This window comes from Alosa sapidissima, chromosome 19 (genome assembly GCF_018492685.1).
Source record: "Alosa sapidissima isolate fAloSap1 chromosome 19, fAloSap1.pri, whole genome shotgun sequence".
NCBI classification, from domain to species: Eukaryota; Metazoa; Chordata; class Actinopteri; order Clupeiformes; family Clupeidae; genus Alosa; species Alosa sapidissima.
The window spans coordinates 20818292-20842661 of NC_055975.1; the positions used below are offsets into that span (position 1 = coordinate 20818292).

Genomic DNA, 24370 nt, shown 5'->3' on the forward strand with positions numbered 1-24370 from the left:
CGTGATCAGTGACTTCCGAAGCTTAGTTTCACACACACCCACGTGACTAAGGTGCGTCTGTTTCGCGGGTTCGAGTCCAGGCGTGTTAGAACACAACCCAGATTACAATTGGTCTAGGCTACGTACTCAATATAATCACAGAAATGTGTGTGCAATGTGCATGCCCATTCTTTATTCATCTCCCTTCTAAATTGATGTATTTGTTTACGAATACAAGAAATGTTCACAGCCAAAATACTACCTTTATTGTTTTTGTAGAGAAGGCAATTACATTTGTATTTATGCAGGGTACAAAATAGGCTTAGTTAGGCCTATTTATGACATTATTTATTTATCCATTAATTCATGCTCAACATTTATTCATCTTCGACTCAAAGACATTCATGTCTAATGTCTGAAACACTTTGTGACACAATGCTATCCATAACTTTCACCAGCAGAGGTCCTCAAAGAGTTCTGAAGCTTCGAGTACTGAACCTTTTTTCGATACAATTGGATTGAAAGCTTCACTAGTTCAGAAAGCTTCAGTTCGCCATCACTACTGACAACTTCAAGCAGTAGCAAACGCATGCTGTATCCAACTCATACATTCTTCTTCTATAACATAAGATGTGACTGCACAAGCATACATTCTGTAACAGTGCCTCCTAGTGGCGGAATAATAAAGCTGTAAAGTATTACAGAACACAACATCTCCTCTTCCTGTAAAAGAATACTCTGGCTTACTTCAGCACTCAAATAAAAGTGGTAACTCTGATCCACTATAGGAGAGCAAAACTAAAAGTATTAGCAAATCATTCCTTCTAATAATCAACTACACAAAATCTGGTTTACTGTTAACTACAGTGACATGTTTAGTAAATGCATGAACCTATAACATAAAATAAGTCAATACAAAATAGCAATCTCATCAACAGGTAGATTAAATCACATTTCTCACAGAACATCAATTGAAACAGGTCAATGAGCAACATAGTCCTGATGCCACTTAGGCTTGACTCGGATTCGTGCAGGGTTCGGAGAAGTGGTCTGTGAGTGTGGTAGAGTGTCGTTTACATGTGTATCATCAGTTCCAAGTGGAAGGTGGGCCAGGTGAGTTGCATTCCACTTTTTTCCATCGCTCAGTAGGAATGTGTTTGGACCTACTCGTCTTTCCACTTGTATAGGTGGGGAAATCTGGGGTGAGCTTTGGGCGTTGGACGGGGTATCCTTATCCTCACTCTCTCGCCCTCCTGAAATGGAGGATCACGTGCGCCACGCCTTGAATCAGCATAGCGTTTCATCTTGTCCTGATTCTTTAGCACTGCATCACGCACTTCAGCAGGTGTACGTGTCACAGTGTCAGACAGAGGCAAAATGTCCAATCTAGTGCGCATTTTACACCCATAGAGCAGTTCATGGGGTGAAGCGGCAGTGGTAGCGTGCAGTGTTGCACGGTACACCTGAAGCCAGGCTTGCATAGCCTCTTTCCATGGCTGTGACTGCAGGATGGCTGTTTGCAGGCAGCTTCTCAGGGAATGATGGAATCGTTCAACAGCACCATTGGCTGCAGGGTAGTACACTGATGTCCGATTATGACGAATACTCTGTGCCTCCATGAACTCTGAAAACTCTGCTGAGGTAAACTGAGGCCCATTGTCACTAACAATGCACTCTGGGTTGCCATGGCGGCTAAATATGGACATCAGGAACGTTGTGACATCTGCAGTTGTCATGCTGTGGGTGAAGGCAAGCTCAGGCCACTTGGAGTAGTAGTCCACTAGCGTTATAGCATAGCGGCAGGCAGGATGAGCAGTTTCGAATAGTTTGACAATATCAAGGCCAAGTTTTTTCCAAGGGCCCTCAGGGAGCTGGACAGGTTGCAGGGGGGCAGGGTGAGTGAAGGCAGTTTTATCGTTTGAGCGGCAGGCAACGTAGGAGGCTATGCAGATCTGAACCTCCGAATCCATTTTTGGCCACCAGTATAGGTCTCGCAGGCGTTGCTTGGTCCGTACGATTCCTTGGTGACTCTCGTGGGCCAAGGCGATCAAGGTCTGACGTAAGGAGATTGGCACTAGAAGTCTTGAGCCTCTGAAAATTAAATTGTCTTTGACGGAGAGCTCATCTCTCACCTTGTAGTATGGGATCATGTTCTGGCTCACGGCTCTGATGGAGGGTGGCCAGCCATGATGAACCTGTTCACGAAAGCGTCGTCAGTTCAGTGCATGTAGAGCAGGCCACTTCGAGGTCAGCTACTGGAAGAGTGCGTAGTGTGGAGGAGATCTGAGCCACTAATTCAGGCTCCACATCAGTGAAGGAGTCAGCAGATAGTAAGGGAAGGCGAGAAAGGCAGTCTGCTGTATAGTTTTGAGAGCCTGGGCGGTACTAGCCTGGGTGTTCCCATGCTGCCTTGCGCGCGATTTGATTCACGCTGCTAAGGCAGCCTGGAGACCATGGAGCAAATTTTCGCCTGAGATAGGGAACCAATCACAGAACAGGGGGGAAAGCAAGACGATGATGAGCTATACACAGACGCATTTGATAGACATCCGTGGCACCCAATAAACGGATCTGGGCATTTTTTTTCAAATACGAGAAAATGCCAGGCTAGGCAGGCTAGGGCGGTACACAATGTCATAATCAAAGCAAAGCAAGCGTGCAGACCAGCGAGCGACACGCATCCCGGCTCTGCTTACCTTTGGTGGTAAGCAATGTGGTAAGGGCCTGGTGGTCTGTGCGTAAAACGAGTAAAACGATGGCCCCATAAGTATGTCCGCCATTTTTCAGTATCCCACACGCATGCCAACGCTTCCTTTTCCACAATTATTTGCGCTCTGTTGTGGAAAGTGTGCGGGAAGCGAAAGCCACTGGTTTTTCTATGCCGTCAGGCTGTATTTGGGCAAACACAGCACCCAGTCCATAGTCACTTGCATCTGTAGAGATCACTGAGCGGAGTGTGGGGTCATAAAGAGCAAGAGCTTGACTAGCTACCAGGAGCTGCTTAACTTCCTCAAAACTGCTTTGAGCAGCTTCAGTCCATGTAAATGCATCTGTTTCTTTGGCACACTCACGCATAGGGGCAACGACTGTAGCAAAGCTCGGTAAAAATTTAGAGTACCAGGACACAAGGCCTAAGAATGACCTCAAGGTAACTGCATCAGATAGAGGCGGGGCATTTAAGATCGCATCAAAGTGTTCTTGGTCAGGCAGGATCCCCTCAGCAGTGATGACATGGCCAAGGAAGCACAGTGAAGTCTGCTTGAACTGGCACTTGTTGTCATTCAGCGCTAAGCCAGCCTCTTTTAGTTTCAGCAGGACGGTTTTGAGGTTACGGTCATGTGTAGTAGGCGTGTCACCATAAATAATCAGGTCATCAAGGTAGTTTTAAACACCAGGTGCTCCTTGTAGGATTGTTGCCATCATTTTTTGGAACGCAGAGGGTGCAGAGGCTAATCCATAGGACACCCTGCAAAACCTGAAGAGCCCCTCATGTGTAATAAAGGCTGTAATGTCTCTACTGTTCTCATGGAGTGGTAACTGGTAGTATGCATTTGTAAGGTCAATGCTAGAAAATACCTTAGCACCACGCAGGTTGGCGAGCAGTTCGTCAATGTGGGGCAGCGGATAGCTGTCTATGACCACAGCCTTGTTCGGCTCCCGTAGATCGGCACACATCCGGATTCCACCATTTTTCTTTGCAGTGACCACAATGGGGGACACCCAGGCAGAGGCATCAATCTTCTCGATGACACCAGCTGTCAACAGGCAATTCAGCTCGGCAGAGAAAGCGTCTCTAATAGCAAACGGCAAGCGCCGCAACTTCTGCCGCACAGGTTTGATGGTAGGATCAATTTTTACTTTATGCACAAAGTTTTTAACACAACCAATCTCAGGATCATTGGTATCAGTGTAGTAAAGTTGCTCTCTTGCGGGCTGTTGGCCAAGAATTCCCTGTTGCGTTTATCACGGTCAAGTAGTTGTTGAATATACGGAGCCACATGTCGAACGGCATGGATGGAACTCCCGGACAAGGCAAAAACGATGCAGGCACAGGAACGTGTACAGACATCTCGTCAAACTTTGCAGAAAAATCCTCGTCGCCAATTTGTGGTGAAGTGGAGCTTCAGAATAACGGCAAATAGCAACTTAGCAAATAGCTTTTACTGACAACTTCAAGCAGTAGCAAACGCATGCTGTATCCAACTCATACATTCTTCTTCTAACATAGGATGTGACTGCACAAGCATACATTCTGTAACAGTGCCTCCTAGTGGCGGAATAATAAAGCTGTAAAGTATTATTATTATTATTTTAACAGCAAAAACTATGTTCCATATACAACACTTGGTAGATTGTTTTTCCTCATAAGCTTCCAAATCTATCATCCTCATTCCCTCCTACTTTTGCCCATTCAATTTTCCCAATTCCCACTAGGTTGATAAGGATAAGAAGCTTTTGGTCCCCAGGGGCCACCCACATTCTGCGAAAGCAGTTTCACAGAATAACTTGCCAACCGCTTGCACTGAAGATACCGCAACTTTTGTGGTATGTTGGTGTCACAGGTCGGGGCTACCGGCAATATTAACAATAGCTAAAGTATTGCCAGCAAAACAAAAACAGGGTCGATGCTCGTTAGTCTAGGGGATTTACAACCTAACCCTATCCCAAAGGCCCTAACCAGTGATTTCCCTGTGATGTTGTGAAGAAGGTCGTGGACTTGTAACTATGTCAGTATGCGGTCGAGATGTTGGCTGGGCTAGGCGTGAGTCACTGGAGGAAGAAGCTGACTTACCAGATGAAGCGACGACGGGATCTCCAGATTCAGGCTAGCTCACTCATGAGTATGCTCACTCAACGGCCTGCTGATGGTCTTTCCGAGGCTTTCGGCATGTTGTTCAGTCTAGTTAAAATACTACTGGGGGCAGCCGTGGCCTACTGGTTAGTGCTTCGGACTTGTAACCGGAGGGTTGCCGGTTCGAACCCCGACCAGTAGGCACGGCTCACTTGTGCAAGGCACCTAACTCACTTCTCCCCGAGCGCCGCTGTTGTTGCGCTGGGATTAGTGTGTGCTTCACCTCACTGTGTGTTCACTGTGTGCTGAGTGTGTTTCACTAATTCACGGATTGGGATAAATGCAGAGATGAAATTTCCCTCACGGGATCAAAAGAGTATATATACTTATACTTACTTATACTTATAAAATAGGGGCGGTGGTAGTGTAGTGGTTAAGGAGCTGGGCTAGCGTGCAGTAGCCTGGAAGTTGTCGGTTCAATTCCCGGCTTCCACCGCTGTGCCCTTGAGCAAGGCACTTAATCCCAAGTTGCTCCGGGGACAATGTGATCCCTTGTAATATACAGTACCTGACATATGTAAGTCACTTTGGTCAAGAAGTGTCTGCTTAATGTAATGTAATGTAATAAAATGTGCTTACGCACGACGACAAAACAAAACCTACTGTGCACAGAAAAACCCAGAAGGGGAAATGTTCTCAGGGGAGAGACACCTTGCTACTGGGAAGTCTCTCTTCCAAAAAAAAAAAATCTCAAATCTCTCTCAAAATCAGATCACATGCCCCATATTAACCAGCTGCGACCAGGTTACGCCCACCCATTCACCAGGTCCTCCTCCTGGTGGCATGTAATATCAGTGTCTGACCTTAAGGCGGGGATCACATTGGCCAGCGGCAAGCGTAACAACGCTCAGACCATAATGATAATCCAATCCAATAACTATATATAGCTAACAAAATGGATGTTAGCAATAGAAATTTGCTCTTGAATTATTTATAAACAGGGTCACCGGAAGGATTTTGAGTGCTTCAATCAAAATTTGCATGACCCTCCCCTGCCTGCAAGAAAATTATCAGCGACCCTCCGGCAGCCTTTTCAAAAAAGACATGACCCTCCCCGACCAATTATCGATACCTTCCACCCACACTATAAAGCGCTATGAAAACACATCGACTTAAACTGTGGTTCTGAATTCACCCTCTGCTTTCTGATCTTACACATCACACTTCACCAAGATGGTGGCCATTTCAGTAGATTTACTCACTAACATTGTTGTGGAAACACAATAAGCATGGAAACTAAATGCACACTTCCTGCAACTGCATTAGCCTACTTGAAATAAGTTACTCCTCTAGTAGGCTAAGTATTGAATGAAATAAAACAATAAAACATTGAGACCATTCAACAAAGCACACTGGGTAATAACAAATTCAACACATGAACTTGTTGCCATGGACTCATCTCTAGGCTTCCTCAGTCATTGTAAAGTTGCCGAAGCTGAACATTATCCAAAACTCAATTTCTCAGACGAGCGTCAATTTGGGAGCTTGCTACACTCCTTCCTTCTCAAATGACTTGAAAAGGCCTTTTGCACAATTTCACAAATAATCACAGGGACCGAAAAATACCTAACATGGCAATTTTTTCCGGGTTTAGGCCTATCCTTTTAACTTTTCCCCGCTGTCTTGCCGTTTTAATATTTTCCCGTAGAATATCCCATATTACTGTAATACTCTCATAACATTAGTCCTGCATTCTGGCCTGTCTCTGTGTTGTCCTGTTGTTACCCCTTGCCCTTCCAGAGAAACAGATGTATTCAAATCATCGTTTTGCTTGCTTGAATGCAAACTCAGAGTGATGTTAACCTACAGGCCTATTTAAGTTAACAACGTGGTTGTCGTGAGAGCACAATTCATTGGCGCTTGCAGTGTTCGGCCGTAGGCTATGTCTACGTGTGCACCTGCCAGGCTAAGAGCCAAAGAAATCCCCCTGTATATTCACTCCAAGTTGGTCTACCATAACTTACCAAATCTACACTGTAGACCATAAACTGGCTATTTATATGACCAATGTATTTGTTCAACTTTATGAAGCAGAATTACGCACTGCTACTTGGAACGTAACACATTTTTGTTGGCAGGAGAGAGAATGACAGCGATTAACAAATTGCACTTGTTGCTGGTTACCAATAAATAGGGTCTTATTATTATAGGGTCATATTTTTTTGCAAACAACAAAAACAGAAAGGATGGAGACAGCAAAGCTAGAGATGGGCAGGAACAAGGTCAATTGGTAGAAATGCTTGTCAAAACGTTAGGAGCTGGATGTGTGGATGAATGAGTATGCTTTATAAGCATGCACACTGTTTAAAGTTAGGCTAGGCTACACGCTAAACTACAAGTAAACCAAAGTTAAATTTAGCTTTTTTAGGGCTGGATAAAGTTGACCAAATGGATATAGGCTGTTAGGCGTGAATAAAGTAGGCTACTTTGTTGCTCTTACCCTTCCAACGTTAATGGGGACGGATGTTGACATTTTGCGTATTTTGCGTGAGAAACCCGGGAAATCTCCCTTATTTTTATTGTTCAATGTTGACAGAGCTATGGAACGAAAGAGAACGTTATATGTCGACAGAAATCAACAATCAAACAAGCCACTTTGATTTTTTGCTGTTTTCATTAATATAAAAGATGGGTGACCCCCCCTCCTAGACAAAGGTGACCCTCCCCTCAACAAAGAATAAAAAGACATGACCCTCCCCTATTTTCCTCCGGTGACCCCGTTTATAAATAACGAACGGTCCCTTAGGGATGGAAGGAGAGGAAAGGGAAAAAAGTGAGAGGGGAAAAAACGTTAATTTTGGGTTACTGCTGCCACAAAAGAAATGTGGGGAATACTATAAACTAGTGTCACAGCTCCACCTAGCAGGCAACCGTTTTGGCATGTATGTTTGACTTAACAGGCAGCAGTTTAATAATTTGTTGCAAATGATTGCACCAAAGATACCAAAAGCAGACACCAATTTTAGAGAAGGCATCAGCCCAGCTGAACGCCTTTGCATTTGTCTAAGGTAAGTCTTAAAGCATACAGTGAAACACAAAATAAGATCGTCTCAGTGATTATAGGCATTATTTAGTCATAACATGTTCATCATTCCTTAAAAAGAACCTCTTACTTACTTACTTGATTAAGATTACTAATGACCTCCTCTGTTCAGCTAATGATGGACTTATTTCCATTCTGAGTCTCCTTGATCTCAGTGCAGCCTTTGGCACCATCTCTCACCATCTTCTCCTGGAACGTTTAGCCAATATCAGAGTGCGGGGCAGTGTTCACATGTGGTTCACCTCCTATCTCTCTGGAAGGACACAGTATGTACAAATGCTCAGTTGCAAGTCTCAGAGTAGTGCTGTGACAAGAGGGGTGCCCCAGCGGGTCTGTGTTGGGCCCGCTGTTGTTCATTATCTACATGTCTATTATCCTTCCACTTGGCACTGTCCTCAGGCAACATGATGTTCAATTTCACTGGTATGCTGATGTAACGGAGGCGAACTGAGGGGAGCGTACCTATGTTCCCCGGGTCCTATGTTCCCCGCTATTTGTATGGGACCGGGGAACATAGGAAGACCTACACATACGCGCACGGTGCAATATTGACACAAGCCAGAAGGGCAATTTTCCTAACTTCCACGTTGAGTATAGCGGAGTAAAAGAATAGATGAAGAACATTTTTTATAACATAGGCCTACAATGGTTTTACTTGTGTAGTGGTTCTTTACTGAATATAACGAGTTCAAAGTTAACATTCTAGGTAACTTCGCATTGTCCGCTTCAGCACTAAATTGAGGAGAGCAACACACATGAGCTGCACCTCTCACAGAAGAAACGCGCTACAACTACATGCCTTTTTAAGTTGATATTTAATTGGTTTGTTTTGTTAATTTTTCCGTTCACTGGCACGCTGCAGGGGGGGACTGCGCGTTGCTCCGAAGCCCCTTTGGTCTGACTCGTCAATAATCCAAAAATGTCCCTTTGGGTCTACAGCCCAGTATAGTTTGATATCTCTTTGTTCCATTAAAATTAATCCCATTCTTCCGACAGCTCAACCAAAGGCTATTTTAGATCACCTCCTTCACCTCTTGTACAGTAAGAATCAACAATGAGATGCCAAGTGCAAAGACAATGACAAGCTTGGGACTGAAGCCATGCAGACTCGGCTAGATTTAAACACAGCAGGCCGTTGCAGCAAGACAGTGAGCCAATCCTAATATCATAGGAAAACAGGTGGGGCTGTGTCATTAGGCTGATTGCCACTGACACCAGCTACTGTTACATACAAGACTTAAGTGTCTCAATTAAATCAATTAAACGTGACTATATCGCACTGGGCTCCGCACTGCGCCTCTGTGCAAAGAACTTCAGTTCGCGGCGCCCCCTCTTCCTTCCCTCCTTCCCTCATCACAAACAAAGTGTTTTCCACCAAAAGCTGTCACCGGTCCGCACGTCTGTTGTAACTGTGTTGAAGGGATTGTGTGTTTCTGGATAAATAAAACGGATATATGTGAGTGTGTGTATATGTGAATATTTTCCTTATTTATTGATGTCATAAGCATGCTTTATAGGTAGCCTAAGTTAAGTTTATGCTAACATAGCCTAGCATTATTAACTTAAACTCGTCTCTCTTAGCATCTGTTGAACCTTCTTTTCATCTTCTGAAATTATCGATGCGCATTAAACCGCATATAAGTCAAGCAGCTATTTCAAACAGCTACTGTTACAATTAAATCAATTAAATGTGACTATATCACACTGGGCTCCGCACTGCGCCTCTGTGCAAAGAACTTCAGTTCGCGGCGCCTCCTCTCCTTCCCTCATCACAAACAAAGTGTGGGCACGGAGCAACAACAACCCGCGCCTTGCCGTGCGGCTGCAGTCTACTTGCAGTCTACTTTTTTCAAAAAATGGTCTTATGTTCCCCGGTAGCGGGGAACATAGGACCCGGGGAACATAGGGATGACCCCGAACTGAGCTAGCATGCTAGTTGCGCGTGTAAATCCTCACACCCCTAACCTTAAGAATGCTTCTAACCGCTGAGTTGGAAGCCTGGGCTTTTAGCTCAGTGGTTAGAGCGTTCGACTCCCATGCCGGTGTGTGTCGAGCTGGCGGGTTTGAGGGCCGTGAACGGAGGACGAATTACGACCTCTGTTACACTGACGACACCCAGCTCTACTTATCTACAAAACCCACTGCCACTCTTCCGTCAGCTGCAATCACTACCTGTCTCCATGACATAAACTTGTGGATGACACAAAACTACCTGAAGCTGAATAGCAGTAAGACTGAGCTGCTAGTGGTTGGGTCCAAATCAGCTCTTGCTAAGATGGAACCTTTCACCCTTTGTGTAGATGGCATCTCTTGCTCCAACCAGGTCAAGAGCCTTGGTGTCATACTGGACAATACACTTTCATTTAGTGCACACATAGACAGTATGTCTCGAAGTGCCTTTATCCATCTAAGGAAAATTGCACGGCTTCGCCCCGCGCTCACCCAGCAGAGTGCAAAAGTCCTTGTAAATGCGTATGTGACATCCCGCCTTGGATACTGTAATTCCATCTTGTCTGGAACAACCTACTAACAAGCTACTCCATTGGCTCCAACTGATTCAGAATTCTGCAGCAAGAATTATAATAAGATCCAAATCCTCTAGCCATGTAACACCATTGCTTATGTAACTGCACTGGCTTCCAGTTGCCTACAGCCCTACACAATTATACACCCACCTACCTCACTGACCTTCTGGAAGTTTACACGCCTGCCTGCTCACTGAGCTCCTCCTCAGCAGGCCTTCTGCATGTCCCTTGTGTGAACCTCAGCACCCTGGGAGAGAGGGCTTTCAGCTACATCGCCCCCAAGCTGTGGAATTCACTGTCTCTTCAACATGCCTTTTGGACTGACTGACTGACTTTTACTTCTATTTTTCATTGTATGAGATGACTATAATTGTAACAACAGAGGGATACCATAGTGAGCCATGAGCCTCCACAACAACACATGGTCTAAGCTGTCAAATGCCTTTTCAAAGTCAATGAAATTGACATAGACAGGGGTGTTCCATTCTATGAACTGCTCGATGATGATCCTGAGGGTGGGATTTGGTCACTGCACGATCTTCCATTCTGGAAACCAGCCTGGTTCTCTCTCAGTCTTTTATCAGCCCCCTTCCGCAGCCTCTCCAAGATAATGCAGTTGAACACTTTGCCAGGTTTTGATAGTAGCATGATCCCTCTGTAGTTGGTACACTCCACTCCAGAGTATAGTATTGACTCACTGCTTGCCAGTCTGACTTCTCCTATCTGTATCCATCTGGTTTGACAAAAACCAAGGACAGAGATCTTGTACCTCCTTATCTCTTCTGCAATGACTGACGTTTTACCTGCTTGGTACATGGTCCTGATGTTCCAGTTTGCGATGTTAATAGGTTGCCTAGAAGATAGAAGATTCCGCCGAACCCTCTCCATATGGTTTTTTAGTATGCGCCTTCATATTTTCTTTGTCATGTCTGCCTGAAGAGTCTTCTTCTCTTTGTCAATGTTTCTGTAATAATTTTTATCCACAACACAGAGGATTGGCTAGCCTGGTCCTTACTGCCTGTGACTATGTTTCTCTTACGTCATACAGTCTGGCACAATGTAATAAGAATCTGTCTCCGTAATGGGCGGATGCATATTTAAGGTTTAAAATCATTGGAGTTCCCTTAACCAATCAGCAACGTTTGGTAATGACGTATGCTGTGCGCCGGAGTTCAGGGTCTTACACTTACCACGTCCACTCTCTCAGTAGTAAACAGACCGCTGGCTAGTTTGTAGCCTACCGGTTTTGAGATCGTAGTGGCAATGACTCTTCAAGTTATGTTTCATAGTTTCTGACCGCCAGGGCAGTCTCTTCGTAGTGGATATATCTCTGGTGCGCCAGCCACAGACCGAGAGTTGTATACCAAAAGCGTCACGTCACCGAGATTATATCAGCTCTTGTCACACGCCAGTTTTCCTCTTATCTCTTCTTGCCGCTTTTTAGACGATTGTTGTTCTACGCAGCCAGGTGACTTCGTCGGAGCTACGGAGCTTACTTCGTCCTCCACGGGCTGTTCAGACTACACTCTCGGTTAAAGGTAAATTCCAGTATTTAGCACTTTGAGTCCCTTTTCTGGTTTGTTTTGGATGAACTAGAGTGGTGGACACCAAATTTAACCACTAACCACTCGGTGAGTTGCACAGAAAATGAACGTTGAAAATGAACGTTAAGGGTTGTTTTAGGACATGTTTGAGTATGCCTGTTGGCAGCCACTCTGAGTAGTCAAAGGCGATTCAAAACGAGTCAGAAAAGTCGAGACAGGGCCAATCGTCAAAATTTCGGTTCCTCCTGCACCTTCTTGAGCTTGACGGGGCCCAACCTATATGGTGGTGGTTTAATAGGGAGGGCATCTCCAGTGTCAACATCATGAACGGCCATACTAGTGCGACCAGGCGAGTCTCTAAACAGATCGTGAAAGTCATCTACCAAAGTTCTTATGTCAGCTTGTTGGGTCTCACTCAAAGCCTGCAGGGCCTCTGATTTCCTGAGGTGCGCGCTGACTGGTTCCACGGCCTCTATGCCTTCATCACCTGCTGCAACCTCTTCCTTGGCAGACAACAAGTGACAGCGACTGCCAGAGACTCTCGACCAACATAAGCTTTCATTAAGTTCACATTACAAGGCATGTTTGAGCTCTACGATCAGGAGTACTAATGACGTAGTTGCGATAACCAACCTTTCTTTGCACAGTGCAGGGACCACAAAAATGTGTGGTGAGACTACTTCCCCACATGGGCATAAGCACCAGCACACGATCCCCTAGTTTAAAGGTTCTTTCCACTTCCTTCTTGTTATACGGGTTCATCTTCTTGTGTAGTTGGGCGCCTTTGAGATTATTGCGGGCCACCTGATAAACATCAGGCAACCAGTTGCGAAACTTGGCCAAATACTGCAAGACATTCTCTTTATCCGGCTCTTTAATAAGCCATTCTTTAATCATCTTCAGGAGACCCCTCACCTCATGACCAAAGACTAACACAAAGCCGATGGATTCACAAACAGAGTCTCGGAGGGTGAACAACAAGAGTGGCAGCGCTACATCCCAATCTCCAGGATTCTGAACAGCATAAGTCTTCATGGCTACCTTAAAGGTGCCATGTGTAAGAATTGAGGTAAAAATATCCAAAAAATGAGCTACATGCATCAAAAGAATGAGAAGAAATAAGGGCGATGATGTCATTAAAAAATTAACAAGGTATAGTGCTGCAGAGATATCAACCTGAATTAGCATGCTAAATTACTAGCCACAGCCCGACAGGTGTCATAATACCAGTTTCAGCCATGGGAGGCAGTATGTGGGCAACATAACCGCCAGCCAAACTGCAATATACGTTTCACGGTTGTTACTCTAGGGTAGACCAACTCACTTTCTGGAGGTATACAGCCCCCATCTTTTATGGAATGTGGAGTATGAATTGATTTTTTGGCAGACATTATACATGGCACCTTTAAGGGTTTGGTGGCATCTTTCGATATTGTTCCTTGTAGTATTATTGCTGTCCTTAGCTGAGCAAAGAGGGATTCTGTGAAGTACCGGTAGCCGTCCTGTCATTCTAAACAGAATAGACAGAACGGGCATAGTATAAGAGTGTAATGGCTCATTCTTTACAGTTTGGGCGTTACAGCTCTACCGGGTAACTCTGAAACTCTGAGTGTTAACTATTTGGGTGTTAAATGTGCTCTAAGCGATGCCACATTTTTTAGGCTAAAACATTTTATGTCACTTACTGCAAACATCACCTAACCAACCGCTAGCTGTCTTATGTCCTGAATACACTGTAAAAAAATGTGATCTCTGTGGACAGCCCAGGCTCCAAAAACGGCAAGAAAAAAAAAAAGGGCAAACCTAGCCCATTAAAACATATTAAACTGTTCCAGCAAATCACAGACAAGATGCGCGTTTAGAAGAGTTTCAATTGCACGGGAGCAGCACGGAAAGGAGGGGGAGGAAGTAGCGAGCTAGCTCTCTGTTTTGTTTGAAAGTCAACAGAAGTGGCATTACCCAGCATCGCTTAGAGCACCTTTAATTACTCTACTAGGGGAACTATGACTATGATTGGTCAGGCATTTTTGGACCTGTAAGGAAATATATGTGTGCACGCACAGTTCGGAGCTACTTCAAGAATTATAGTTCTTACTGTTTGCTCTTGTTTAAAGTACATTGAATGACCTCTGTGTATTAAATGGCTTTTAGAAATAAGCTTGACTGGACATATTTGGGTGTTAGTGTAGTGCTGTGTGGTGGTCATATTATGTACCAGCACTGGTTGCGACTGCTGTGGGACTGCTTGTAGTTGTGTGATATTGATTCAGTCATATTCAAAATGAATAGTCTCAAAATGGAATGTCTGTGTTTGAATGGAAGGAGGGTGGGGAATAGCAAAATCATCTTGTACGAGCAGAAAGGCTTTCATCAGGATTCTGATCCTCAGTTCCTCGTCTCTCATCTAGTTCACTGAGCCTCTGCCATCCACGTAATAACCAAAGCACCACAACACCTTCTGCTGTGAAATGTTTTGTATCATAAATGAACATGATTTCTTTGAGCCAAGTATTGGATCGTCTAAGTTAACACACAGGCTCAGACACACACACACACACACACACACACACACACGCACACTGTCTCAGACAAAAGGTACAATGTAATTTCAATGTCAGTACTGATATGCAAAATGTTCCACGATGCATTTTATGAACCAGACATACCACATAAAGGTACAGTTACAGGAGGGAATGAGGAGACATGGGGGGGGTGTGTTACCTATGACCGCCACTAGGGTAGTTAGCGTAGCGGTCATAGGTTTAGTCAGAGTTTCTTTTCTTCCAGATATTTTATTTTTTTGTCTTTAGTAATTTTGTGTCAACGATTCCCGGGAGACTGAAAGACATACACACTCATACGGGAACACAATCAGAAACACGCGTATACATAAAAACAAACACACACTATCCACACACTCATTTACATACACATAAGTTGCAAGAGTAGGGGTTGGAATAGGAGATGGAGACAAATTGACAAGCGTGATTTATTTTTGCGGAGAGAATGTGCAGGACTGAGCGATGGTCATATTTTGTACTGATTTGCGGTACATCCACCTCGAGCTCTCCCGGATACAGCATGTGACGTCATCCACTCCACAATCGCAAGGCTTCAAACCCAACACAGTGATGCCTTTTTTGTGATCTCTGGCGACTTCAATCACATAACACTGGATTCCACACTCCACAAGGAAAAACAGGACAATAGACCTCATGTATGCAAACATGAGGAATGCATACAGTGCAAACCCCCCTTCCACAACCTCATTCATCTCCAGCCAATGTACAAGCCCAAAGTACAGAGGCTACCAGCTGCCACACGCACCTTCAGAAAGTGGACACCTGAAGCGGATGAGGCTCTGAGAGACTGCTTTGAGTGCACTGACTGGAGTGTGTTACAGAATGGAGAGGACTTAGAGGAGGTCACACAGTGCACCATGACTACCTGAATTTCTGTATGGACATTGTTGTTCCCACCAGAACTGTACGCTGCTTTCCCAATAACAAGCCTTGGATAACCAGCAATGTCAAGACCCTTCTTAATAGGAAAAAGATGGGGGCGTACAGAGAGGGGGACATGGCAGAGCTGAGGCGCGTGCAAGGGGAACTCAAAGTCAAGCTGAAGGAGGCTAAGGAGGACTACAGAAGGAAGGTGGAACAGAAGTTGCAGGAAAACAACATGAAGGAGGCATGGGACGGCATGAAAATTATAACTGGCCTGAAGAAGAGCAGCAGCTCTGTGGAGGGGGACCTGGACAGGGCGAACCAGTTGAACCACTTCTACAACAGGTTTGACTGCCCTGCTCCAGCTCCAATGGGAGTGGTCTGTCCACCACCCCCTGCAGACTCAGACACTGCTCTTGTTTGCGTGCCTGCCCTATCCCCACCTCCCAGCCTCCCAGTCTCTCCAGCTCTGCATCCTGGTGACACCCAACGACCTAAACCATCACCACCTCACGCCCAACGACCTAAACCATCACCACCTCACGCCCTGCCCCCGCCTGACGCCTCCTTGCCTGTGCCTGCTGAGGTGTCCACGAAGCAGAAGAGCCTGATCAGCTGGAGACTTCGCTCACTGCCTTGCACAACAGACAGACTGAGGAAGTCATTAATCCACAGGGCCATTGAACTGTTCAATGCATCACTTAAGGGAAGAGGAGAAATGGACTTCTCCTCATAGTCTGTCTGCCTCTTTACCACCTCCATGTCTTGAACTGTCTGTCCACTAGCCACTTCACCATTGTCTTCTGCCTCACTGTTTGCGTGCTTTATTAGCACATATGCACAACCCCTCCCTCCATGCCACAGCCGAACTGTGACCACACTTATACCTTTCTTAATATAGTTATTTATACATAGACTTTATTCTTGCACTGTTGCACTGTTTGACTTACTCATTTGCAACATCACCATGACACTCATTCACAAAGAGCACCTTACCTTACCTTATGCACAGAGGACCACAGGCTCAGTCCCTGCTTCAGTCATTGCAAGCGTACCTGATTGATTAATCACCCACTATGTGGATACTGTTTTTTAGAATTGATTTAGATTAAGTTTTATTTAGTATAATTTGTATTTTAGTATATTTAGTATATTCTTTATCTTCTACAGTCCTTATTGCTTAGTTGTGTTTTTTTATATTATATACTTTTAATTACTTTTTCTGCTGTTAGTGAATGTGTGTGTGTATGTCTGTATGCTACTGTGACCTTGAATTTCCCCTAGGGATCAATAAAGTATCTATCTATCTATCTATCTATCTATCTATCTAACTATCTATCTATCATCTCTTATTTTATTTTTCTATATTCAGGTGGCAACACCATGCAGTGGTCAAAATATGTACAGCTAAGACTACTCTATTTTGGGGTGTTTGCTGTCAGCACACACTGAGGATGATAGACATCCTGATGACACATGCCTAGGATCGATTCATTTTGAATGAATGCTTCCTATTCACATTCTAGACACTCAGGTTGAAGCCCCATGCTCGTAAGTGAAATTCAGCACTTCTTTCCTAAATGTCAAAGTCAATATGTTTCACAACCATATAAAGCCTAGGTGATACTTTCTATCCTCAGCATCAGTACAAACAGAATTAAGGATACAGTATCTCAACTTATTACAGTAAAGACAGCATACATTACAGGACATCACAAATACAATCAATACATTGCCCCATAGCTTCTCATTAACCTATTTCTTGAGACACAGACACAAGCACACACACACACACACACATACACAGAGACATAGATGCATGCATGCACATACACATACATGCTCATTTCTTGAGACACAGACACAAACACACACACATTATACACACACACTCACACATACACGCCTGTGTATATTACATCTGATGTCCTCCACTCTCAGATTACAGGGCATTTGACTTGTGTGCCTTTGTGCCTCTCTCAGCAGCCTGCAGCAGTGGCAGAAAGTGCCGGCGTCGTCACTACTGCCTGAGTCCCCACCAGTATAAAAGTGTGGGCTTTGGTGCACGCCTGCCATGGCAGTGGTGTAGTCTAGTTAGCTGTAGTGGGTATAGCTGTGATCCAAATGTTATCCTTGCCTATTTTTAGCGGGTATACTGAGAAGGTGATGCTTTTTAAGTTGGTATACTGCATAGTCCTGCATATCACATAGACTACACCACTGGGTCACTGTCACAGAGAGAAAGAGATCAGAAACTAATTCACTGTGTCCTCTTACACTGTTCTGCTTTATTATTATTTTTTTCAAAGTTGCTAGTATTCTAAAGACACCTTAATTACATAATTTATGGTTTTGTCCTTTATTTCACAAATTCCACTGTTCCTCCTTAGTCCTTTACCATCTTCATTTGGCAAAATTAGATCTTATGTTGTTCCCCTGGAACCTCCTGTCCTCCTCAAAGTCCACCTTCACCTTGCTCTCTGATGCTTTTTTCTTTCTTTCTATCTTACTTTCACAGGCATTTTTATAACGTTGTCCTTTATGCCATGATCATTAGACTATGCACACATAGGATCCACAAGGGGAACTCATCCTAATGAGTGCTGATGAGTTCACATTAGGTGTGTCAAAAGGTGGCTTCGTCCAGTGGTCTGGTTTTCGCAAGGCAACCCAAAAGCACTTGCCAGAGGGGTGACACTAGTAGTTCAGCTCAGCAGTCCGAAGCACAAAGACACAGTCAACCTTTTCTTTTGTTTGCACCCCTTTTCTTTGTCAGCAGGTGCATCATTTGTTTGCCACCAACCAACGTCTATTAAAACTATCTAAGCCTTTACATCAAATGATGCTAAATTGACTGGGTAAGCATCTGCCAATCACGGGACAATCCATGGGCGTATTATGTTAATGTAGCCTCCCTCGTTTGTACTGTAAACTGCCACACTTTTTATTTCGTTTTTGCACTTGTGCGTGGCCCTTTAAGAACTCCATATTGCCCATGTGATGCGTCAACACGGAGAGAGCGGAGGATGATGCTATTATGTAAAAAAAACATGGTTCGATAAAAGTAACCGAGAGTGTTTCTCAGTAATTAATACCTCTGAATACTTGTCTTTGTGTTTTCTGAGTTTTGAGTGAGCGCAACGAAGAATGAAGACAGAGTAGACCTTGTACATTTAGTTGCCGATCCGTAAAGGACTAGAGGCTCGGCTCAACTCAACTGGATACAGATACTACGACGCAACTCACTCCAGCCTATGTTTTCATATCCATAAAAACATCTACACCCATGGCACACGGAGCTTGGCATTGAGGTATGTGTCGATAACCAAATGGTATCCTCGTTACATTGTCTTGTAGGAAGCTCTTGGATACTTGTATGGAAACTTTAACGCCTCTTAAAAGGGATATTAAGTTACGGTGGCAGTTCTAAAGACGATTCATATCTGGCTTGCTGGTTGCGCCCGCCCGCAAGGTAGTAACCTAGATGTGTTGTTGTAGGCTATCGCGGCATCTTCTTAGGAGTGAGAAGTTCACTAAATGCATGTTTGCAGAGAGAGTACTGCCATGTTTTGACCGTTTTCTTCACACGCTGATTCTCTAAGACCATCCTCACTCACTATAGCGAGCGATCAGGTTGAATCGAACATCAGCTGCTTCCCCACTCTACACACACATACACCCTGCTCTTTTTCTGTCTTGTATGTGGGCGCTTCTTTATCGGTTCTGGTTCTGCTTTGTGTAGTGGTTAAAAAGCTGTTAGCTTATCGAATATCGGTATTGAATAGGTCAAACCTAAATTATCAACTGCAAGCTGTTCTGAACCACTCATAAGCAAAAGGCATTTTGTGAACAAACATGATTTTATGGCATGGCAAGTATTATAGACCTTTTCATGAAGGGTTTATATATATATAAAGTAATCATAATTCCTCCTAATGGGGAGTCAAACCGCATGGTAGGCTATCATTACTGTAATGCACTAGCTTCTTTCACCTCTTGAAAGTGGCAATGATCACATAAATGATGGCATTACAGAGTTTAAAGAGTTTAAATGAGCTGTATAGCTTAATGCATTGTGATACCAAGTTGCAAGCCATAACACTTTAGAAGTGCAGTCAAGACTAGTAATTAAATAGTTAAAGACTTATGTCAATCATTTTATAGCTTTGTGAATGTTTTGTAACCTTATGAATATACCTATGTTTATAATTCTTTATGGATACTGGGTTCAGACAGTGTTACCAGTTTTATTTTTATTTTGTAACTTTAGTACTTTACTTTAATAAACCAATACATTTGATTGACATCTCTCTATCTCTCTCCCTCTGTGTGTGTGTGTGTGTGTGTGTGAGAGAGAGAAACAGAGAAAGAGACTACACTTAGAAAGAGACAAATCTAGAATGGGTGCACACAAACCATATTCCCACATAAAGGCAGAGTTGGTGTGTGTGTGTGTGTGTGTGTGTGTGTGTGTGTGAGAGAGAGAAGAACGATTGAGAGAAGGATAAACAATATGAGTGGCAGTACAATGGCTATGTGTGAGTAATTGTGTTTGTAAGTTTCTTTTTTGAGGGAGAAAGATGGAGAACGATTGAGAGATAAACAGTATGTGTGTGTGTGTTTGTGTGTGTCTGTGTTGTTCTCTGCTGTGTTTAACCCTTTCTTGATCACTTATAAGAGCACAAACCAACATGATACTAATTATCAAGGTCCTGAAGGTGCAAACTGCAGTATGAAACAACAAAGCAGTCAGACAGTGGCAACTAATCAATCTTTACGATAACAATGTTTTTTCCCCCCTTCCTTCAGCACAAGCAGCAGCGTGACCGAAGGTCGTCATTACTGAGGCGGTCTGTCTTTTAATGGATAATAAATAATTCCTGACAAACATAATAGCGCACAGGCCATTTCCAGATGCGTGGGCTCTCATCAGATTCAGACCGCGCACGCCGCGTCCTTTTACAGTGGACTCAAATAAATTTCGCTGCTCATTTGTAATCCATTATGAATAAAAGCCCTAAACCATACATGAAGCCAGTGCATAATCCTATTCACCCCGGCAAAAAAGTGCCCCGCTGGCAAGTCCTGCTGCTCTCCTTTCCGCTTTTCGAGGAGCCAGGGGCGGCAGAGGTGGTGTCCTGTTGGTTATTTAAAATGTGGCAGTTACCCAGAGAGGTCGGGTGTCAATTCCATTTCAGTTCCATTAATGCAGCAAGTACATTAGAAAATTACCTCCTGTATATTGAGTGTCCCCCCCCTCACTCTCTTTTTCTCTGTTGAACTAGAGCAGTTCCAATTTGGCAAGAAAACTCTCCTCTGAGTCCATGAATGAAAATGATGTGTAATAATACACCACGGATACTTCTTAGAAGCCTATTACATTTTTTTGGCCAGTTAGTCAGCTATGTCATTACAAAGGCCAAGTAAGACCTATGTTTTGGAGAAGCTTTGAGTTCATTCGGCAGATTTAAAGTAATTGATAGTCCTCTCTTTGAGTTTAACACTGTTGTTTTGGCATTGTAACTTAGCGCAAGTAAGTAAGTGTGTGTGTGTGTGTGTGTGTGTCTGTGTCTGTGTGTGTGTCTGTGTGTTACTGTAGGTGCGTACATGTGTGAGTACACTCCTGAGAGAGTATTTATCTGTGTGTTTGCTATGCATGCGCGTACACACATGTGTATGCGTGTTCCCCCTTGAGCATATGTTATTTGTGGAAAAGAAAGAGGACCACCCAGTGCTGTGGCGGGTGTAGGTTCCGAGGTGACGCTGAACGATCTTTGCACTTTGCCCTCTGCCAAGAAGTGTTGATTCGTTTTCACTGCTGTAGAAAGTCGCCCTGTCGTAGGGCCGCTCCCGAGGTCACTCTAGTCTCCAGTCCACTGCATGACCATGTCCCAGGATCCTCTGTAATGTTGTGCAAAACACTGTATAAAAGATACAAGAAGTCTTTGTGTTTTTCAGTACAATTGTGCTTTCTTGCGCTAGCTGACAGACTGCCGAAGGGCCAGCTGACCAGAGAAAAGCATTTGTGTGTGTGTATGTGTGTGTGTGTGTGTGGAATCCTAAAACTGCCTGAAGAGTGTGTCACTGTATAGGCGAGTCCAGCACTCATCACCGAAATTAATTTAAGTGTTAATGGGCTATAATTATTGGATTAGCTTTATGAAAGCCTTGAAAGTTGAACTCGTCAGGACATTTGATTCAGTCCTTAATGTGAAGAGTCATTAGAGTTGCCGTCATACCACATATCCCCCCCCCCCCCCAACCCCCCCCAGCTTTGACCTCACTAGGTTGCGGGGGCTTTTGCAAAAGAATACAAACATAAGAGTGTAAACTTGCCTCCCGTTTCTCTTCGGATGGATGTAGTTGATTAAATTTAGGAGTTGGAGTGGTGGTGGGGCAGGGAGAGGCATACATGCTCTTGTGTATGGTAGGCAATGTTTGGAAACAAGCTGAGTTAATGTTTGAATCCGGGCTTGTGTTTACTTTTCTCCGAGAGCTGTCTAATGAGGGATCTCGGTGGAGCTGCGCTGCTTGCCGGACCGTGAAATCCAATTTTACCTTACGCTACTAGATCATTGTCAGATTGGGGCCATGAAGTAGACGATGGCTTTCATGGTCATTCCCTGATAACCTCCAAAGTACGGCTGTTTGCCCAATGTCCTGCGTATGCTAAACATTGTTAGGAGGCATCAAATATTTGTTTGTGCAGGGACATAAGTGCTTGTTATGGCTTTGAGGATAGCCAAATGGATCAAGCTGATCTTGGTGGCCTTTTTACAAATTAAGACCATAAAATCGCGAGAGAGAGAGAAACAGAGAGTGGAGTTACTGTAGCTCAGGAGGCGGACAGGCCCATGACATCATCACTATGGCAGTAACGAACCCAAACGCTAGTACAGACTCTCGAGTTGCATATAGATGGTGACCTTACGGCTGATTCATCGAACGAAACACGTTGCGTTTATACGGCAGGACATCTTGTGCTGAGCAAATCATCTGTGATCACCAACCACACAGACGGCAGCTTGTGCTCAGCAAATTGGCATTTAGACTAATGGTCCATAACCTTCTCAAACTACAATGGGGGCTGCTGTGCTACAGCCATTTTACGCCCATTTCCTTATGACAAATGCTCTGTCGTTGCTCTTTAATTTGCCAGTACTTCCCTTGATATACAATATTAGTCCCTTAAATGGGCAAATTATAGATTTTTAAAGGTATTTGCCCATCACCTTAGGCACACAGATTTCCTCAGTAAAAGTGTTAAGTATGCAAAGAAGGCACTGTTACATGGTGTCTCACTTACATTCTCAAATCCCCTGTAAGGCAATGATTTACTCATGTACTAGTCCTCCTTGGGTTTCAGTGAGAAAACAAGACCGACAGTATGTCAAAGTCCCATGTGTTATTTGCCTTCAAGTGTCGGTGCAGATTCAGCGCTCAGTGTGATTTTGTGAACAGTGCTATTTTGTGAATTAGTGATTGATTGAGTGGACAGTATGGAAGTGGAAGAGATCGTTTTCCCCTGGGGGAGTTGGGACATGGTGGAGGTGGTGGAGGAACCCTCCACCCACCCCTTGTTCCTGACTCTGTCACGCTGTGCTGTTCTAGAGGGCGCTGGTGTGTGTCGGGTTTGGCCCGAGTGGGACGATGCGAAGTGGCGTGTTTTGTTTTAATCATTGTTCCGTGGCGTGTCGGGGCTGTGCTTAGCTGCACTACGCCGCGTTGTGTTGCGCTGAGCTGTGCTGTGCTACTGTGATACAGCCTGTCTGCCTGCCTGCCTGAGTAGTGGAATCACTGGGTCTACACACCCCCCCTCCAGTCCCCCACTCCCCCACTGCTGCCTTTTATCGTGAAGAGAATCCTCCAGAGAAAGCAAACTGTGAAAAATCTCTCGCCTCACTTGAGAAAGCTGTTTCTACTCCGTAGCTCCTAATACCTCAGCGTCACGCTCACCACCGCAGTGTGTGTGTGTGTGTGTGTGTGTGTGTGTGTGTGTGTGTGTGTGTGTGTGTCTGTCTGTCTGTTTCAGGGCGTGTGCATGTGTGTTAATCTGTTTGTGTCTGTGTTCATGTGTTTATGTATGTCTGTGTCTTTGTCAGGGTGTGTGTACATCTGTGTCAGGGTGTGCAGCACATTTATCTGTACATGTCTGTGCGTGTGTACGAGTGTATTTGTGTGTGTGTGTGTGTGTGCATGTGTGTGTTATGATTCTGTCTCTACAACTAAGTCACCCGTCCGGGGCATTTTTCAGGCTGGCCCACACAGTTGTTTGTAGCAGATAATTCACTTCATATGGCCAAAAAACCCTTAAACACATCAGACACCACCTGGGCCCGGGCCAAAGACACAGCTGGGAGATTTACTGGTCTGTTAGGAGGAGAGGGGGGTTCTGTGCAGGGGGCTGGGGGGGGGGGGCTGTGTTGGTGTCAGTGGCTGAGGAGACAGAGGAGGAGGCGAGGAGGAGGTGTGGGGGTGGGTAGGGGAGGCGGTTGGTTGTCACCAAAACCCAGCTCAGCTGTTGGTTCGTACTGTACGCAGCTGTGGTGGATGAGAGCGGAGCGAAGAAGAATCCTCTTCACTGGGTTATCGCTCTCGATTGACTGTTTACATGAAGAGGGCAATAAATCCCATTTATGAGAGGGGGATAAATGAGAGAGAGAAAGAGAGAGAGAGAGAGAGAGAGAGAGAGAGGGAGAGAAAGAGTGACGAAAATAAAGAAAGAACAACCAGCACGTCCTTGTGCATGTCTGGCATGAAGAGGTTGTGCGTCCACAGATGGAGGTGGCGTAGGTAGAGTAGAGTGGTTCCCAGCACAACGGGCCATTGGATGTCCTTGAGATGGAGAGAGATGTGTGAGCCACCTCCATCTCAAGAAACCACTTCATCATCAATGTGTGTGTCAAAGACTAAGTGCCACTTGGTTTTGTTTTTAACCATGAGATAAATGATCTAGGGTAAGCGGGGGTGAAAGAAAAAAA

The 24370-nt window shown here is 44.6% G+C and overlaps 1 protein-coding gene across 2 annotated transcripts in view; it reads left to right on the forward strand.

The window, feature by feature from the left end:
* Positions 1–18252: 18252 nt before the first annotated feature.
* Positions 18253–24370, forward strand: part of bahd1 (bromo adjacent homology domain containing 1) — a 31577-nt gene continuing 25459 nt past the window's right edge. For both annotated transcript variants that reach the window (XM_042072567.1, XM_042072566.1), the window contains exon 1: positions 18253–18700. The gene's annotated coding sequence lies outside the window, so the exon portion shown is untranslated. The remainder of the gene's footprint in view (positions 18701–24370) is intronic.